Source organism: Myotis lucifugus, unplaced genomic scaffold (assembly GCF_000147115.1).
Source record: "Myotis lucifugus unplaced genomic scaffold, Myoluc2.0 scaffold_18, whole genome shotgun sequence".
Classification (NCBI taxonomy): domain Eukaryota; kingdom Metazoa; phylum Chordata; class Mammalia; order Chiroptera; family Vespertilionidae; genus Myotis; species Myotis lucifugus.
In genome coordinates, this window is record NW_005871066.1 from 3,203,542 (window position 1) to 3,222,531 (window position 18,990).

The following is an 18,990-nucleotide window of genomic DNA, read 5'->3' on the forward strand; positions in this document are numbered from 1 at the left end:
TCTCTCTGTCTCCCTCCCTTCTACTCTCTCTAAAAATCAATGGGAAAATATCCTCGGGTGAGGATTAACAAAACAACTTCACACATGAAAAAAGCAACTGTCCTTGGCCCTACCTCCCTTTGACCTGGATATTTCTTGTGGTAAAGTTTCAGAGCCTGGCAGTTACTTCCAGGGGTAAAGCTCTTGGTGCATGGCTTTCCCTGTTCTTGGCCAGTGCAGGCAGGAAGTCAAGCAGTGGAGGGCAGCAGGTGAGCTGTCCAACTAAAATAACAGAAGTAGAGTGGAAAGGGGAGAGAGGACACCCAAACTGTGGTGGGTAATGAGCCTACTTAGAGAGAAAGAGAGAGAAAGGTACACACACACACACACACACACACACACACACACTACACTGGCGTACAGGCATATACCACTGTGGTATAATAATTTATGTGTGCGCTTGTGAGACCCATTAGACTAGAGTTTTGTACCATTGACATTTTGGGTGAGATCAGTGTTCTCTGGGGTCGGTGCTATGCTTTGTAGGGTGTTTAGTAGATACCTCCATCCACTAGATGCCAGTATCACCCTTCATCCCCTGGTTGTAACAAACAGAAATGTCTCGACTTTGCCAAGTGTCCCCAGGAAACAAAAACACTCCCAGTGGACAACAATAGCACTAGATCAAAGTTTCCCCAACCACAGTCCAGGCATCTGCATCTTTAATAACCTGCCCTGGTGATTTAGATGTTGCTGCCTGAGGCACCGGATTTTGCAAAATGCAAAATAAAACCCAACTTTGATTTTACACTGAGTCAAGGACATGTGGGGAAAGCTTGGCCAAGATAACCTATTTTGTCCCATACAGTTTAAGCAAACAATACCTGTGGGAAGTACCCTCTGGGCTGACAAAAATAAAAACCCTTTTGTCCTTCACTGCCTATTCAGAGAACCATGACCTCGTGCTCTGTCTTGGGAATCAAACCGGAAGCAAATCCCTTTCCTTTTTCCCATCAATTAATGTGTCTAAGTCCCAGTGTGCTGTTGCCAATGTCACTGTGTTGGATTCCTATTGCTGCTGCAACAAATTGCCACACCGCCTTAGTGGCTGGAAACCACACACATTTATTATCTTCCAGTCCTTGGAGGTCAGAAGTCTGAAATCAATCACTGAGCTAAAATCAAAGTGTCAGCAGGGCTGCCCGCATTCCTTCTCGAGACTCCAGGGAAGAATCCATTGCCTGGCCCTTTCCAGCTTCTGCAGGCTGCCTGCATTCCTTGGCTCATGGCCTCCTCTCTCCATCATCAAAGCCATCAGTGTAGCATCTTCAAATTTCTCTCTGCTCTGATTCTGGCCCTCTGCTTCTGTCATCACATTTCCTGTGATCGTGGCCCGCCTGCCTCCCTCTTATAAGGATTTTGTACCAGATCCCATCCAAATATCCCAAGGTAATCTCCCATCTCAAAAGCCTCCACTTAATCACATCTGCAAAGTCCCTTTTGCCATATAAAGTAACAGTCGCAGATTTGGGGGATTAGGACAGGGACATCTCATGAGTCGAGGGGTACATTATTCTGCTTAGCAAAATTATTAGTCAAGAAATGACATATAATTTCACTGTGCAGGCCCAGGTGTAATAGTTCAGGCCTGAAGTCGCTACAACACACCAATATAACCTGTTCCATCCACCTTCCCCTCACTGAAAAGGCTGGGTTTTCTTATGTTTTTCAGAAAGAAAAGATAGTCAAGAACCTCAATTTCAACCCTGGTTGCATGGCTGCTGAGCTGAACAAGTTGTTTGTTCTTCTCCTTATGTGCGTGCCTAGTTATTTCATCCTAAATTTAGAAGGTGACATTGCAAGCAGACCATCTGAATTTCTCACCTTATTCTCTCCTTGTCAGGGGCAAAATCCCACATGCTGATGGACAGCTTTAGGAACAATTTCAGGGGGTTAATAAAGTAGGAAAATCTCCCAGGTCGCCCACAGGCTTCCTTAAGGCCGCAATGCCAGCCCTGTTGGTGAGCAGTAAACCCCCTAAGTTGAAGTTCCCACCAAGCTGTATGACTTGGCCAGTCATCGTCTGGCCCACGCCACCAGCCCTGTCAGGACTGCAGTGTGTTCTGAGGGCCAGAGAGATGAGTCCCAGAGAGGTTGACTGTGCTCATCCTGATGAAAGACACTTGCAGAAATTATAGGAAAGTGCCTGTGTGGCCTCCGCAGGGGTCTGCGGGCACCACAGTGAGGCCTTTCCCTGCTGACAGCACAGCTCCAGGCCGGCTATCGCCCACCTGAGTGAGCACACAGGCCTGGCTGTGCAGACTGCACGTGCACAGAGGTAGAGCCAGAGCTCATAATTCCCCTGAAATAAACATCAGACCCCCGATTAACAGGTGGTATGCATGCGTTCACTGTTGTATGTAAGCCTCATATTTAAAGGTGAAGTGTGTCTTCTTTGAGTCCTTGCTCTTAGCTCTTTCCTGTCGCTTAGCTGAATGGCAGGTTTTTGTGTTTGTTTTCTTAATGTTTTTGCTTTAAAAAATAAAATTTAGAAACTTTTCCTCTTCCCCAAACCCAGCGTTCCACACGGTCAGACACACACATCACTGACAAGACTGGGATACCGTTTGCGGCAAATTCCAACGAGTTCTGGGTTTCCACAGATACTTTACTCCTTTCTTTTCTATTTCAGAAGCAGGAGGAGAAGGTCATCCTATGGGACCAAGCTCAGATGAGATGGCTGAGCAATCACCCTGGGAAGGGCGGGGCAAGGAAAGCCCTGGCCATCAGGATGAAGTTGCCAGCCCCGGTTTGTTTGGTGTCTGCAGGCCTGTGCAGAGGGACAGCTGAGCATACGCGATCTGCCCCGAGGAACGTGATACCTCGTTCCCAGGATCCCAGAGCAGAGAGGTAGGGCTTGCTGACGGGACCCTGAGAGTCTGGCCCGGCCACGCCAGCGAACACGGGTGTTCCCTCTCTGAAACGATCGATAAATAAACAAATAAATCTACAAGAGAACACCCTCCCAATAGTGCACATTCCCGGAGACCACCCGGGTAGGACGTTTCTCAACTGCCACCCGAGAGAAAGAGCCAAGGAAAGGAAACGAGCCCCATTCCTCCTCTTGCCTTTTGCATCCGAGTTCACCCTTTCATCATCATCTGAGGAGTCAGGGCTGCTGCAAGCCCACCGCTGCACATCAAACGCTCTATCCGCAGGCTGGCCCGCTGCCAGGGAGATGAAAGGAACAATCGTTCAGAACTCACACCTTCCCTGAGTTATGAGCCAGTCCTGAGAGGAAGGAAATAACACCCTTGTGCGGGAGAAGGGGCGTTTCTCATGATCGCCAGGCGGTCCACACCACAGACGCGCTGGACGTGCGGGAAGGACGAAGGCACGCAAAGACCTCGGAAGGTCCAAGAGTCCCTGGAAATACTGCCCCGCAGAGACAGAAACACGGGCGTCCGTGGTGAACTGCTTCTCTAGAATCTTCCTGTTGACCATTCAGTTTCGGCTACCAAAACTAATTTATGCAGACCACGTGCTCTGCGTGTTGCTTCATCTGTTTCCTTACTGTTACATCTGGACTTATCATTGCCCCGAAGCTCGGCTAAGCGTTCACGCAGGGCAGGAGCCCCGTCCATATTTCTTCTGTCGTCCTCAGGTGCCTTCCTAGCTCCACAGCAAGACCAACATAACATCAGACCTGCTTGGTTTTTCAGTTCAACACCTACCTGTTGGGTTGTCAGTTAAAGCTGAAAATAATTTAGAAGTGTGCATGCTCCAGGGAGGTTTCCTGAGGCACCAAAATATCTGTTGTCTTGAAATGAACTAGTCTTCATTCAGATATGCCCGGCCCTGGCCCGTGTGGCTCCATTGGTTGAGTGTCACCCATGCACTGAAAGGAAGGTGGCTGGTTCAATTCCCGGCCAGGGCGCATGCCCAGGTTGCAGGTTTGATTCCCAGTAGGGGGCGTGTGGGAGGCAACTGATGGATGTTTCCCTCTCACATCAATGATTCTCTCTCTCCCTCTCCTTCTCCCTCTCCCTTCCTCTCTCTATAAAAATCAATAAAACATATTTAAAAAACAACATATGTCTGGATTCCCTCAGTGTATTGACAAAATTATACTTAGAAGTCTTTGAACTATTCCCTAATACAGTATGCCTGAACACACTCCTGAAAAATAAAATTACATTTAAAGTCTATTTTAATTTCCAAATAGCAGTGGACTAGTCACAGCATTTTGGCTTTGCCTATTCAACACATTTGTGAGTTTCTATGTGTTAGACACTGTGGTCTTATAACGAGAACTTTTTCAAAATCTCCACTCAGTGTAATTACTATGTACACTTCTCTATTTTGTATCAGGTGCCAATTGCCTAAAACTCTAAAAAATATTAAACCGTTATAAGTAAAGTGTCATGGGGCCCCATAAACACTCTGGCCTCCATCAAGGGACACGGTCCAGGTTGACTAGAGGTTTCTGGCACTATTCATTCAAACTGGTAATACCCCTGGGTATTGGTCTTGTCAACCAATTCGAAGTTTATGTTCTGAGATAATCAGGCTGCAACCCAATCTTGGCAAGCTCTTCGGATGATTGCGATCGAGGCCAACTATGATCAAAGGAAAAGAAGCGTCCAGGCTGTTGGAAACAGCTGTGGTGGGGGGTCCCGGTTTGAGCCAACACTAGTGTTCTGACATGTCTGGGCAAGTCCAGTGAAAGGGAGAGGTTCACTCGTTTGGCTTCTCATGAGAAAGAGAGAGAAAAAAATCCATCCTGAGGGAGGGAGAGAGGCAGCACAACAGAATCACCAGTCACTAAGTCGACGGACAGGGGGGAGGTGGTATCTCAATGTATCTTGGCATCTGCCACTCAACTCATCCCAAATGCAGCGCATACGCCAAAACCGGTTTGGCTCAGTGGATAGAGCGTCGGCCTGCGGACTGAAGGGTCCCAGGCACTAAACCCCCGTGAAATATTCACGGACAGGCCCCGTGAATTTGGGATTCCTATAATTGAGTAAAACATACACAGAGGAAAGAGATGTTGGTCCTTCCCTCTTCCCCTCCACACCTGCTCTGTCATCAGAGGCCGCCAGGACACGAGTGGCAATGCAGAATCCAAGCGTGTGGCAGCAGCAGTCACGCCAGGCTGAGAACCCAAGTGCCAGCCAAGTGGTGGCAGTGCAAGGCAACATCAGCAGGCACAGCAGCAGGGGACTCATCCAGCCCAGAGAGTGGCATCTCCTCTCTCACGCGCACTGACTTCAGGAAGACTGGTCTCAGTGTCCAGCACAGGGCAGCATAAGATAGCACCTACGGACAAGGCCCAGGTGTATCCTCTGACAACTATATTTACATATTCGGCCAGATAGAGAGAGTGTTTGGTTTCTGATAGAAACAGTGAGTTCTATAAATTGAGCTTCTCCTGGAATCATATCAGGTCAGGTTCAGAAGCGTCTTGTAATCGTGGCCAGAACATGCTGTGGAAGAGGCCAAAAGGGAGGAGGTAGCTCAGTGAGGTAGCAGCTGGGTAGGAAGCTTGCCCAGACACATACAAGGTCTGAGTGGACAAGAGCTCTGTAACTGTGACAACTTGCTTAGCAACCCCAGAGTTTTTTCAAAAAAGATGCAGAACCATAGCATGAAGTCAACCTTGTTAGAGGAATGGGGAAAAGTTCTACCTGAACAACACAATGAGCACCTTCTATGAGAGGATGATGCGGAAAGGCCAGAAATCCGGAACGCATTGTTGTAGACCATCACTAGGACAGAAGTTTAAGTGCATGAGAGAACTACCCTAAAGGCCTCAACACAAACCAGGGCCGTCCCCAGGCTTCCTAGGAATTGATGGAAGGAGAGCGAAAGGACACCTGGGGTTGGAAAGACCAACCCTCGTAGAACAGCTAGGACTTCCATGGTCAGTGGACCAAGACCAGCCACTCAGAATATGCCCAGAGGCTCTCTTCAAAGACCAGAGTTGAACGGGAGTGTTTGTGGGATGAATGTCCAGAACTCAGGGAGGCGGTGGTTCAAAATCATCCACCGTTTCATTACACCAGGCCAACCGGAGGATGGTGACAATGTCTTGAAGACAGGCAGATTAACTGAATGTTTACATACTAAAGGCAGAACACCCAGCCCTTTTATGACCATTAAATCCAGAAAAATCACTTTTTAAATTCATCTGTGTTATTTATAAAGAGACTCATCAACAGGTTGCTTACCGAGGTCAGAGAACTGATGTCAACAAGTAACTCAAAGTATATGACCAACTGCTGAGCAGATCAATGCTACTTCTGATTGGTTGACTACATTGGTGATCTGAAGAATGTCTGGCATATCCACGAGTGTGGAGGTGGTGAATATTGCCCTTGCAGTGAAGTATTTCCCTTAAATTTTAGATGTGACATAAATTTTTTATATTTTCTCTGGGGAGCTCTCTCATAAAGTCTATTCAGAGACTCCAAAATAAACTGTCTCCATCTCCCCTCAGACAAAACACGAAGGTGGAAAATACACTCATTTATGTTCTAGATTTTACTTACAGTACAGTGTGGACAATTCTGTGCAATGACTGTTTTGTGGTTTTGTTCTGGAAAGGTGTTTCCAGTGGTCTGGGACCAGGAGTATGACCCACTGAGTCTTTGAACAGGTGTGGCCTGAGAGCCCATTAGGCTCAGGTCTTGCTTCCTTTTTTACAAACTCCTCCCCTGGCAGATCCACTTTGAAATCACAAGTGGCCCATTCCCTTGGACCAATTCTCCCTGGAAAACTGTTGCTTTCTTTACAATTGTAATAAAACATGCCTTGGTGGGGAAACCTGGGCAACCACACAGGGATAAGGATTCAAAATCCATAATTCTCACAAGGTCTCATGGGTTCTACTTTAAAAAGCCGTTTGATTCCCAGTCAGGGCACATGCCAGGGTTGTAGGCTTGATCCCCAGTAGGGGGTGTGCAGGAGGCAGTGCTGCCTCAAACAGACTGTCAAACTGCAGCGGGAAGGCCGGGGAGGGTAGGGGGGCAGAAGAGGAGGGTAAGAGATCAACTGAAGGACTTATATGCATGCATATAAGCATAACCAATAGACATAAGACACAGGGGGGTAGGGGAGGCCAGGGGATTGTCAAGGGCGGGGGAAAAAAGGAGACATATGTAATACCCTTTGTAATACTTTAAGCAATAAAAAATAAATAAAAAAAAATAAAAATAAATAAACAGAAAAAAACAACAACATAAGAGTTCTTAGAACTTGGAAATGACAAGAGGAGTACTAGCACCAAAACTGTTCATAGCAAAAATTTTAAATGATTCTGTTCTCAAACATTCCCAGGTCCACGGGGTCCATGGGATATACCAGTAGGAGAAGCTCAGTATTACACGTGTCCTAATGTGACGGGCTAAGGGCTGCACATCTTTGCAAAACGGCCATGTCCTTCAGCTAATATTTATACGTGAGGTCTTTGCATTGAAATATTCTCAAAACTCCAAATCTGATCCATTCTTAGAGTTGTAGAAATAACATCCATGAATGTGGCAGTGATACCAAACTCCAGAAACTGGATGATGAATCAAAAATTTGAGGGAAAATAATGACTTCTTAAAATGTTTATGAACTCCTAGTCGGTGACAGCACGAGCAAATCAGTTATACCTTAAAGCTCAGTGCAAATCAAGAAAGGTTCCAGATTATAAATCGAGAAGGAATACTGGCCCCAGCCGGTGTGGCTCAGTGGACTGAGCATTGTCCCATGCACCGAGAGGTCGCTGGTTTGATGCCGGGGCTGCAGGCTAGATTCCCAGTAGGGGGCATGCAGAAGGCAGCCGATGGATGTTTCCTTCTCTCCCTCTCCCTTCCTCTCTTTCTAAAATCAATAAAAACATTTTTTTAAAAAATAAGAAGGAAAACTGGAAACCCTCCTGCTTCAAAGGAACAAACCCCTGGGGTTAAGGGCTCCTTCCGACCCCCGTTTGCACCTTCCTTATTACTTTGCACCAAAGTGACTGAACTTCCCTAAGCTTCGATTTCCTCAACTATAAATTAGGAAAAACAACAGTACCCACTCTCAGAGCGCATATAAAGAATCAGACGAAGGAGGTAAAGCTTTTAGCCCAGTGCCTGGTGCACAGTAAGTGCTCATTAAATGTTGGCTCTTGCAAATACTCAGGGTCAAATTAATTTTGAATCCCAGCCAACTCCATAAATGAATAAATGAGTGACCTTGGGCAATTTATTTCATCTGAGTCTTGGTTACATTATTACTAAACAATGCCATTTTCTTCACAAAGCTGTTGTGAAAATTTTGTGAGTGAATGTGCTTCAAGTACCCGGAACAGTACCCAACCTATGTACTTGACCTATAAAACTTCCCGATAAAAATCAAACCTTCAGCTCCCTTACCCCATAGCCATTCAAGGTACCATTCACTGGCCAGGAGAACATGGCCGTGCAGGGTCCAGGGCTGCGGTGGTTCTCCCTGTGAATTTGCCGGAGACACTGGTGTTTTCCTTGGCACCAGCAACACATGGAGTAGTCTTTGGGGTGTACAGTAGTGTATACATCACCCATGTATTTGCATAAAGTTTCAAAGCACTTTCTTGATATGTGCAGTGTGACAGCGGCTGTCACAATATATTTATATAAGTTCTACGCAGATTTTATAAAATAAACTTGCAAATGTTTGTTTTCCTAAGGAGGGGTGTGCTTTGGCATTGGGGGGAAACCATTTCATCTCGCTATAGAAAGGAACACACACTGGCCTGCTCCCCTATTTGCAGATAGAATAGGTCACTGTGTAACCATTTTAAAAAAATGCTTTTTCTGTAAAACACAGCATTGATGGGCGCTGTGACCACAGTCCACCTGAGGTCCAGAGGGAAGGATAGGTGGCCTTCTGCACACAGAATCCCTCGGGCAGACTGTCCCAGCCCCAGCTGGCTGGCCATCTTCTCATACAAAGGCATTAGCCAGATGAGAAAGACGATGACAATTTCTTCCCAGCACATGCCGACCTTTACCTGTCCTCTTTTGGAGGCACTGGAAGAAGTGTCTGGATTGGCCGAATCGTTCCATCCAAATCATCAGGTAGCATTTTTAGCTTCTGTAGCATTTCCTAAACTAGTACTTTGGGGAATCCTGTTTCCTACGAGGTTAACAGGGACTCCCTGACACAATATTCCTACAAAGAAATGGGCTAGGCTGTGCTAACCAAAGTGACATAGGTTTCTTTATTGCAGGACTTTTCTTATCCTTTAACTCATATGCATATTCAATGGGGAGAATACGGGATCCGGTGTTTCTCAAACTTATTTGACCCTAGAACCCTTTTGACACAGCACATGAACATATTCCGGTACAGTGTAATGAGGACCACAATTGAAACGATGGTCATCTTCAATTTACTACTGTACATCAGTCCCCAGCATCTGCAACTATAGCACTCTTTGTCTTTGGCACAAATTTGCGGGTGACAATTTTTGGTTAAATGAGTCCTTATATTGCATAGTCAATATTCCTTAATTGAGCAATCAATTCTGTTCCCCAAAACTTTCTCTCACCCCCTGTAAATACTATATTAAATAGTTGGCTCTTCAAAGTCAACTTCAGGTTATATTTTTATACATTTCAAAAAACACAGTGGTTTTTATTTGTTTGCAGGATACTGTCATTACAAGCTATCTTGGGATTCCCATTCTTTTATTTATTTTTTTCAGGATTATCTTGATTTTCTTTTCAGAACTTTTCCATATTTTACTATAGAAGAATAGAATTCTAAGCCCTTTCCCAATTCCATAAACCAGGTCACCCTACCGATGCCTGGCATTTCTGGAATCTTTCTAAATACCACAGTACGAAAACTCCACCTCCCACAGCCTCTGAAAATAGCGCTGGCTGCTACCTCCTGGGCTGACTCTGCGGCACATGTGGTCAGCCCGTATTTAAAAGGCGTGTTTGTAGGATACGCTGAGGACTATTCCAGATGTGTCTTTCTCTTGTCTTTTTTTGCCCAGCAAACTTGCCCCTCAACCTCCACCTCTGGGTGGTCTTTAAGAAATGGTACATTGTACACAAATAGAACCCTTGTAGGACCCTCAGAAGGTGGCAATGTCAGAACCCAAGATCCAAGGAAAAGGCTTGCTTTCCGCTGTAGCTCCCTTTGAGTGGGAGCCCCTGGAGCCACAGTGAGCCTGTGACAGCTCCAGCTAGGTTAGGTCAAGGAGCTGTGTAAACAGGGTAAATTGAAACAGGAGTTTGGGGATCAGGCGAGGACACCAGGCTGGGAGCCGCCAGGAGGACCAGTGCCCTTCCCAGTGCCCAGTGTTTTAAGGAGACAGGGGTCAACATAGCATGAATCTCACACGTATCTCCAGCCCCTCTTTCCCTGATCCTATATAATAAAAGCATAGTATGCAAATTGTCCCGTCGACCAGTCTTCAGGGAGTTCAACAGGGGGAGGGCCAGCTGGTGGAAGGGAGAGAGGCCCTGGCCAGCTTCGGCGGTAGTTGGCCAGGGGAAGAGAGGAAGGCCCTGGCGCTGGCAGGTGGCTGGGGGAAGGGAGGGAGTACCCAGCCGGCAGCCGGCAGCCGGCAGCCGCTAGGGACCCTACCAGTGCACAAATTTCGTGCACTGGGCCTCTAGTATTGAAATAAATATTAATATCAACAAAACACCACTTTCAAAAAGCATTAGGTTTGCAGCAGCTTCCCCATTAATCTGTTTTCATTTTTACTCCTCACTATCAAATTTGTGTCAACATGCAGGCATCACTGTATATCTATAGTCCAGGATTGTGTCTCTTGTTCACCAGCGTGTCCCCAGTACTTGCCAATAATGACAGCTTTTGTTGATAAACTAATGCCCTCAGGTAATCTACCTTCCCTGCTTTAAATCCTAGCAAGCAGTTTTCACACAATTTTCCACAATTAACATTGCGTTGGCCATGTACTATTCCATCCTATGGAGGGTATTCTTTATGATGAACTCATGAGCACACCTCCAAATTCCAGTTGTGTCTTTAGATAAGAAAGGTTTTACACAGAGGCATTCAGGTTAGTCAGCACAGCCCAGCTGGCTGTCCATCTTTCCTTTGAAAGGAATTAGCCAGATGTAAAACATGGTAACAGCTGTCCATCACTGCACACAGCTCTTCCCTTCCCCTCCAGGTGGGTGGAGACCGCAGTTCATACCTCCTCCCAGGTGGACAGTGTGCATACATAGGAGCCTTCAGAATGGGGGTCAGCAAAATAAGCTCTTATGGCCTGGCCAGTATGGCTCAGTGGTAAAGTGTTGACCTATGAACCAAGAGGTCACGATTCAATTCCAGGTCAGGGCATATGCCCGGGTTGAGGGCTCGATCTCCAGTGTAAGCCATGTAAGAGGCAGCCGATCAATGATTCTCTCTCATCATTGATGTTTCTATCTCTCTCTCCCTCTCTGACATCAATAAAAATATATTTAAATATATATATGTAGATAGGTAGATAGATATCTTATGGACATTTCTGGATAAACACACAGGAATCAAATAGTGGAAATGCTAAGGAAACTGGAGGGGAAATGTGAAAGACGATTTGCTTGATATTTAAACAAGATATGGATTCCTAAACTAGGCCATATGTGTGAAAATGTAGTTCAAACTTTTTGATCTCAGGATCCCTTTACACTCTTAAAAATTATAAAACCTACCAAAGAGTTTTTGTTTACATGGGCTATATCTATTAATATGTATTGTACTAGAAATTAAAACTGAGAAATTTTTAAAACTTGTTCATTATAAAATAACAAAAATCAATTATGTTAACATAAGTAGCACGTTTTTATTATAAATAACTATATACTTTCCAAAACAAACAAAAAATTAGTGAGGAAAGTGGCACTGTTCTACCTCTTTGCATATCTCTTTAATGTCTGGCTTACTAGGAGATCTGGGGTTTTTCTAGTTTCTTTCAATTTATTGCCATCTGTTTTTTTGGGTGCAGTATATAAAGAAAATCCAGCCTTACACAGATATGTAGCTAGAAAATAGAAGCACATTTTTAGACCTGTTTCATATCATTATGAATACTCTTCTTTGATACTATGCCATATTCAACAATCTTAAAGATTGGCTATAATGCAGAATTCAAAACCATATCTTTTTGGGTGGACATATTCCCCACGCATGATTCTGGTAACACTGAGCACTGGTCATTTGGAAAATATTGATTTAGGCAGATCTTCCAAATGTCAGTATACTTCATTATCAAATATCAAAAACTACATGTATTACTATCTCTTACATCTTCAGAAAAGTCTTTCATTATCAGAAATCTGACAAGCTCACAGTGGCAAATAAAAGTTTTCCCAAAGTCCCATTTTCCCACAAAAGCTCAAATTTTATCACTGGTGACTTAGGCTGCCATTTATTTTCTTGAAAATGACATGCTTGCTTGCTTCTTCTATTTTTGAGAAGATGTCTACCAAATGCCCAAATCCAAACAATGTGTCTGTCAGTCATACTTTCAAGTAAAAACGTAATTCCGCAAGTGGCTGGATCAGCTCACAACTCAAAAACTCATTGTATTTTCCCTTTAGATGTCCATTCATCTCAATATTCAGCAGCCTGCCTTCTGCATACTTCCCATGTTAAAATAAGGTATATTCAAGGATATGCTTTAATAAAAATAAATAATTTTAGTCTCATCAAGGACATTTTTAAGTAAAAGTGGCTTTTGTTATTTAACTGAGAGTACATGGTACTGACCAACACAGCAACCACTTTGGTGCCATTGTCATGACCATGCTGAGGTTCTAGCACTTTCACTCAATATCAATGCAAATGTAAACATAGCTTCTCCTCCCCCACCCCCAAAAAAAGGCAAGTAATGCTTTAGTATTATGATAAAAGTAGTGTTGAACTCGTGAACACTCTGAAATAGTCTTGGGGACTATAAGAGGTCCATGGGCCACACTTTAAGGACCGCTGACTCAAAAACTTTGGCTTTCACATTCTGGAGGTCTACCTCCATGAAGTGATTCTTATAACCTTGAAAAACAAACCAAAGTATAGCTGCTCATTTGGGTGACAGAAATGAATTGTATGGTCCCAGGGAAACCCTGCACATCATCACTTCACCCAGCAAGTTCACTTAGTGGACTGTAAGGCCTTATGGACTATGGGCGGAAAAGGACAATCAACACCACCCCAGAGCAGCCAGATCTGGGCAATCAAAGCCTGAACACACCAGTTTTGTTCCAGTAAAACTGTCAAGAATCCATATTAGTCATTTGCACCCATATTTTCAGGTACTCAGTAGAAAAAAGACAGCCCTTTGTGTGGGTTAAAAAATGAAGTATAAACCTAGGAGGCAAGACTGAGAAAGAGCAGATGCTTACGTCTCCAGAGTTTGTGCTTTTTTCTCTAAAAACATTATCTGTCATCAACTTCAACTTAGAGGGCCAACAAAGTACTTTTATAAATAAACACAGTGGCCATTTTCATTTTAGGGACTCTGAGCTCTGGGTAATCAATCTGATGCCTGTGGGACTCCAGCTAACCCTTCTCCGATGGGCTTTAGGCAGGGTGTCCTCACAAGACGGTCACTCTGTTGTGTACACAGGACCTACAAGAGTCGAGCCTGGTGTACCAAAGTCAACAACATGGCATTTTTAGCTACTTGCTTAGCCAGTTAACTGCCACGATATTTTGAATTTAATTTAAAAAGGTCCGCCGCTTGGGTCTATAGACGCTTATGGCATAAAAATGGTTAAATTTTCACCTAAAGAAAGCTGAAGGAGAAGTTTCCATATTCCCCCTCATTTCAAAATTTAAGAAATTCTTTATAAAATTGACCCACAAAGAAAATTACCCAATGGAAAATCTGTGATGATAATTAAAATGTCTAATTGTCTAATAGGGTCATCTTTTAACTCTCTGTAGTCCTGTTTCCCCACCAGTGCTCAAAATCTATGTACCTGGAGCCACATCACCATCACAGTTTCCAGGGCAAAACAAAGTAAGGGGCCAACCAGTCTTAAGCCCTCTATCTTCCTAACTCTCTCGAGGTACTTCATACCGGACCACCTTTCTCACAAGGCTGGGCTAGGAGGTCAAATTCTAATGCTGAACCCAAAGGAGGGGAATCTGGAATTGTTCCTGAAACTCCAAGAGTTCTTGAGCTTTATCCTGACACCTCCTGGTCATGGGCATCTCCTGCCCTCCCAACGTCCCCAGAGCTAGACAAGCTACCTGATGAAGCCTGTTTCAGCTTCTAAACAAATGCAAAAGCCTCACCGGTAGGGCAGAAATATCCTGGCAGCTCTATCTCCAGCGCTTGTCCGTTTAGAAACCCAGCACATACGTACATGTTTGGCTTCCCTGCTCTCCCCAAATCTGGTTCACAGACTAACATTCCTGTGGTCTGAAATGAGTACTAGTCTCCCCATCTGCTCGCACCCAAATTGCATCATGCTTTCAGGCTGGTCATCCACCTTGGCCCCTTTAAAATCATTGAACATTTACTGTGCCTAACACCCGGGGCCTAGCATCACTTCTCTCTCTGCCCCTGAGCCTCAGGCCACGGGGTAGAAGTTCCTGAAGAGAATGTGACACCTGCCTCCCTGGATGCCTGAGCACCGTGCACTCCTCTGCTCCCAGAAGTATACGCCTTTTCCTGGGGTCCCTCCAGCTCACCTCAGGCCCCGACACTAACCATCTGCCTGAGCTGGGCTGTGCAGGTGTTGCTACCCAGTGCCAAGCCCTCGCCTGGGTGCACCTTTGGCTTTCTGAGCCTACCCACTACCTCCTCTCTCCACCCCCTGGGAGCGTCTGTGCTCCTAGACACAGACAAACATATATTTAGAAATCAAAGGTACAAATTAGCACATTCTTTCAAACATTATAATCACAGGATTAAAAGGTCAAGTTAAAGTTTTCATTGGGAAACCATTTGGGGGGGGGGGGTCCATATTTGTTAAATCTTATTTATGACTAGCAATTACAAAGTTATATACAAACCACTTGCATGGAGTTTACAGATTAAATTCATCTAGTTATTAAAGCAGAACCCCTGAGCCATTGCTTACAAATTACTCTGCCTTTCCATCCTCCACACCTCTGGACATGCCACATCACCTGACACCGAGGCTGCATCAGAATTGTCTGAGTCACTGTGTAGGTGTGTACTGCATGAAAACGAGGCCGCCTTGCACCTGTATCCGCATCTGAGTGCAGAGCCGGGGATTTTAATGAATGCTTTCACATTCAAGATTTGTACTAGCAGTAGGAGTACTATTAGTACCTCACATATCCGGATAATAGGTCAGTAAAGAGAGGAACATGCATAAGAGCTAAAATAAGCATCATCAACCACTATAAGAATTCTGTAAGTAATATTGAAAAGTGATTAATCAAGAATGAACAGTACATTCGTATTACTGAGTAATATGGAGAAGAAAGACATCAAAAGAAATAGCTGAAAGCACTGGAATTGGTCACTTTGGGGAAAGAATATAGAATGGGGAGGTGGGGAATAATTAACCTATAGCACTATTTGACTTTTTCCATAACCACATATTAATTTAATTTAAAAATTAAAATGTATTAAAAATAAAACACTCTATTATTCAAATTTTTAAAAATCTATTCAGATTAGTGTTTCCACCATATTTCCATTCATCTATGGTTATAAAATGGTACTACTTGGAAAAAAAACACGTAGGAATCAAGGATGAATGATTTTTAAATTTTGGTTGACTTTAAACAAAAAAACAAAATATAAGGAACATATTACTTTAACCCTTAGCTTGGCTATCTACCCCATTAAATGAATAAAAAAATTTCACAGAACCTCTTAATGGTGCAAAAACACCATTAAGTTCCTGCAAGGGATCACTTCACATTTCCTGTGCAACAGCTACATAATTCCTATTAAAATGTAATAGGAGGGCAGATGGCATAATTCAATATTCACTGCAATTTTTTCTAAGTCCTGTAATTTTTCTTTGCCCAATCTTCATGTCAAATTTGTTGGGGTTGGAGTTCTTATGTTTAGGGTCTCACGAGACTTGAGATCATTGAGAAGTTTCGCAAAGGATGCTGGAAGCTGGGAGAGATGTGCTCAGCACCGAGGCAGGGGAGAGTCAGAGGACAGGAGCCATGTGACAGAAGGACAGCGAGCTAAGAGGAGAGTGGATTCTACGACTAACATCCCTCCCGGCCGCTGCCAACGGGGAGCCCCTCTAACGGCACAATCCCCTGACACCAGATGTGTTTCCTACAGGAGAAAGCTAAGGGTTTTTTGGACTGTAGGTCCATCTCGCTGCATCAGTGCCCAGCCAAGGATAACAATGAGAAAATATCTTAACTGAAGAGTCTGGCTTGGCTAAGGTGCACGATGACAGCCACAGGTGACAGACTGTGACAGCGCTGGGCACTGGCACAAACAGGACAAACGATTCATCTATCACAAAGCCGTAATTCCTTCTGTGTCACCTGGGAAAGTCTAAAGGCCTAATTTGAAGGGGACTAACTGGACCCTTGCACAGGGAAGTCACTTTCTAGAGAAGACCTTTCTTGTTCCAGTGCCATGCAGGTTCCTTCAGGTTCCCTCTCCCCTCTGTGGCCCTCTCAACCCGTCTGAATTCATCTTCTAGCTGGTTCCCAAGGGCATTCCAAGTTGGCTCAAAGCCCTCAGATCACATAGCAACCTCCGTGACCAGAGATACATTACAGTTCCCATCTGACGTCCAAGGGGAAGCCCAGAAGGGTGATCAGTCACATTATCACCACGGACAGCTTGAGACAACTACGGTATCTGAGACAAACTCTGGACCATGGCTGGGAACGGCGAGGGATGTTTGAGCAAGTTGCCAACATGATAACTCCTTTTCCGCCTCTTTTTTTTTTTTTTTTTTTTTGGCAAATGTTAAAGGGATTGGTCCACCCAGTCATAATCTTGTTAAGTGAAGCCAAATCCAAATTACTCTTGCAGGCTATTTCTTTTCCAGGCCGAGCAGTAGAATGCAGAAAGTTGGCTATAACAAAGGTCTGTTATATGGCCTGTAGACCTTTCACAAAGATTTTTAACTAAATATTGAGTTGGAGTTTCCTGATTGAGAAAACTTTCATAAAGGGGTTCAGACTCTTCCTCCAGTTTTTTGAAGTCTCAAATGTTTTGAAATCTTCATGACCTGATGGAATTCAAGAGTTTCTCTCGCCTAAGAAGCCAGGGAAATGGAGAAAGAGGTCGCCTGAATAGCTCCCTTCACTGTGAATTCCCCAAAACCTAGCACAACACAGGGGAAGGCACCAGTCAAAAGGATACCAGAACAGCGAGTCCTACTGAATGGGAAATGTTTCAGTTGCAAGTCTCTAATATTTTCAAAAATTAAAGCAACTTCCTGAGCCCTGTAATTTGGAAAGAATACCTAAGGGACCCAGCCCGTTAGATGACAGGGAGTTTCTACATAAGCGGGAAAGCTGTCATGAATGCCAAGATGGCCCCAGAAGCCATGACTGACAAGGACCCTGGAGCAGAACGATCATTAACATTTCTGAGCTCCCTGTACTACTTGTCCTCACGAGTATTCCATCATGGTCATCACATGTCAAGAGCAGCGATGTTCCATAAGAACATAAGCTCCCTGATGGCGGGGGCTCAGCACTATGTCCACTTCTATGTTTCACACTCCTGCACAGCTTCTAGCGCGCAATGAATCTCCAATGGATGGAAGATGAATGAATGCCCCAGACACAAAGGATGAGAACTTGGCATTTTCTTAGGACAATCATGTCCGCAAGAACAAAAGTATTACTAAGAGACATGGGAAACATTGTTTATGTTTTCACATCATTACAACCACTGAGAAAAAGATGCTAATATGCTGCCTTCAGGAAAGCATTGGAAAACGAACTCCCGAGTCACAATTCTCCAACAAATTCTTTGAAGATGTGCTTTGCAGCCAGATGTTGGTTCCAGTTCTAGCTCAGTCATTTAATTTTTATGTGAACACAGGCATAAATGCCTCCTCTGAAATGGTCGCTGGGGATGTCTCACCTACACCCTCATTCATAGTCCCTGGCATATATAAAAAAATAGTCATTTTTATTAACTTTCCATTATTTATGTCAGATTAATATCTTTTAAATGAGGGAATATCTAGAATTTTTTATTATAATTACATAGTTGCACAAGGAAAATAGTCTCACTTCACTAGATAAAAGAAAACTTTATCACAATCGATCATTCATCGTTGCCAAAAATCCAAAGATGATAAACATCAGTGGTTGGAACTCATGTTAAAAAGCTAGTCATCCTAAACTATTTGTTCAAAAGTGTCAAAACATTTAAAAAATTTTTCTTCCCATAGTTCCATTAGCTTTGTCCAACTCAAGAGCCATTTCTTAAAAAATTGCTCAAGGTTTGAGAAGCACCTCCCTCCACAGCAAACATGAGTATTTATAAAGCAACTGACAAACTGGAATGGAAAGTGCCAGCTAAACCAACCCCGATGGGATTTATCTTAAACCTCTCTTTGCGCACATACACACCTACGAAATATGCAAGTGTGGGTGTATGGATGCATGTGTATATTCACATTCCTTAAAAGAAATATGCTCCCCAGAGAGAGATGATTTGACTTGTTATCTTCCTGTTGGGGAAGAAGCATTTATAAAAGGTGAAATCCCACTGGAAGATCCATGCTGCCCGTGAAGTGCACCGACAATGTCTTGCTCTGTCCTCATTTGCCCATAACCGACTGGCACTCCTGTCTGCTGGGGCTCAGTAGACACTCCCCACAACCCCCCCCCCCAGGAATAATTCTGGGTGATTCAGTCCAGTCATCCAGCTCTCGAGTTCTCGCCCCCAAAATCCCTTGTCTCCATCCAGGGGAAGTCTGATTAAGTTGTGTCACTGCTTAAATCTTCTAGGGGTCCTCTCTACTCTCAGGATAAAAGTCAGCAAAGAAATCTCCAACTGCTTCCATCCGCCTCTTGTTTCCACTGCCCACTTGAGTCACCCTA

General features: G+C 44.2%; 1 protein-coding gene across 1 annotated transcript in view; it reads right to left on the reverse strand.

Moving 5' to 3' along the window:
• The window catches only part of BMPER (BMP binding endothelial regulator), a 174,542-nt gene that overhangs the window by 94,902 nt on the left and 60,650 nt on the right, over positions 1–18,990 (reverse strand). The gene's annotated exons all lie outside the window — the stretch shown is intronic.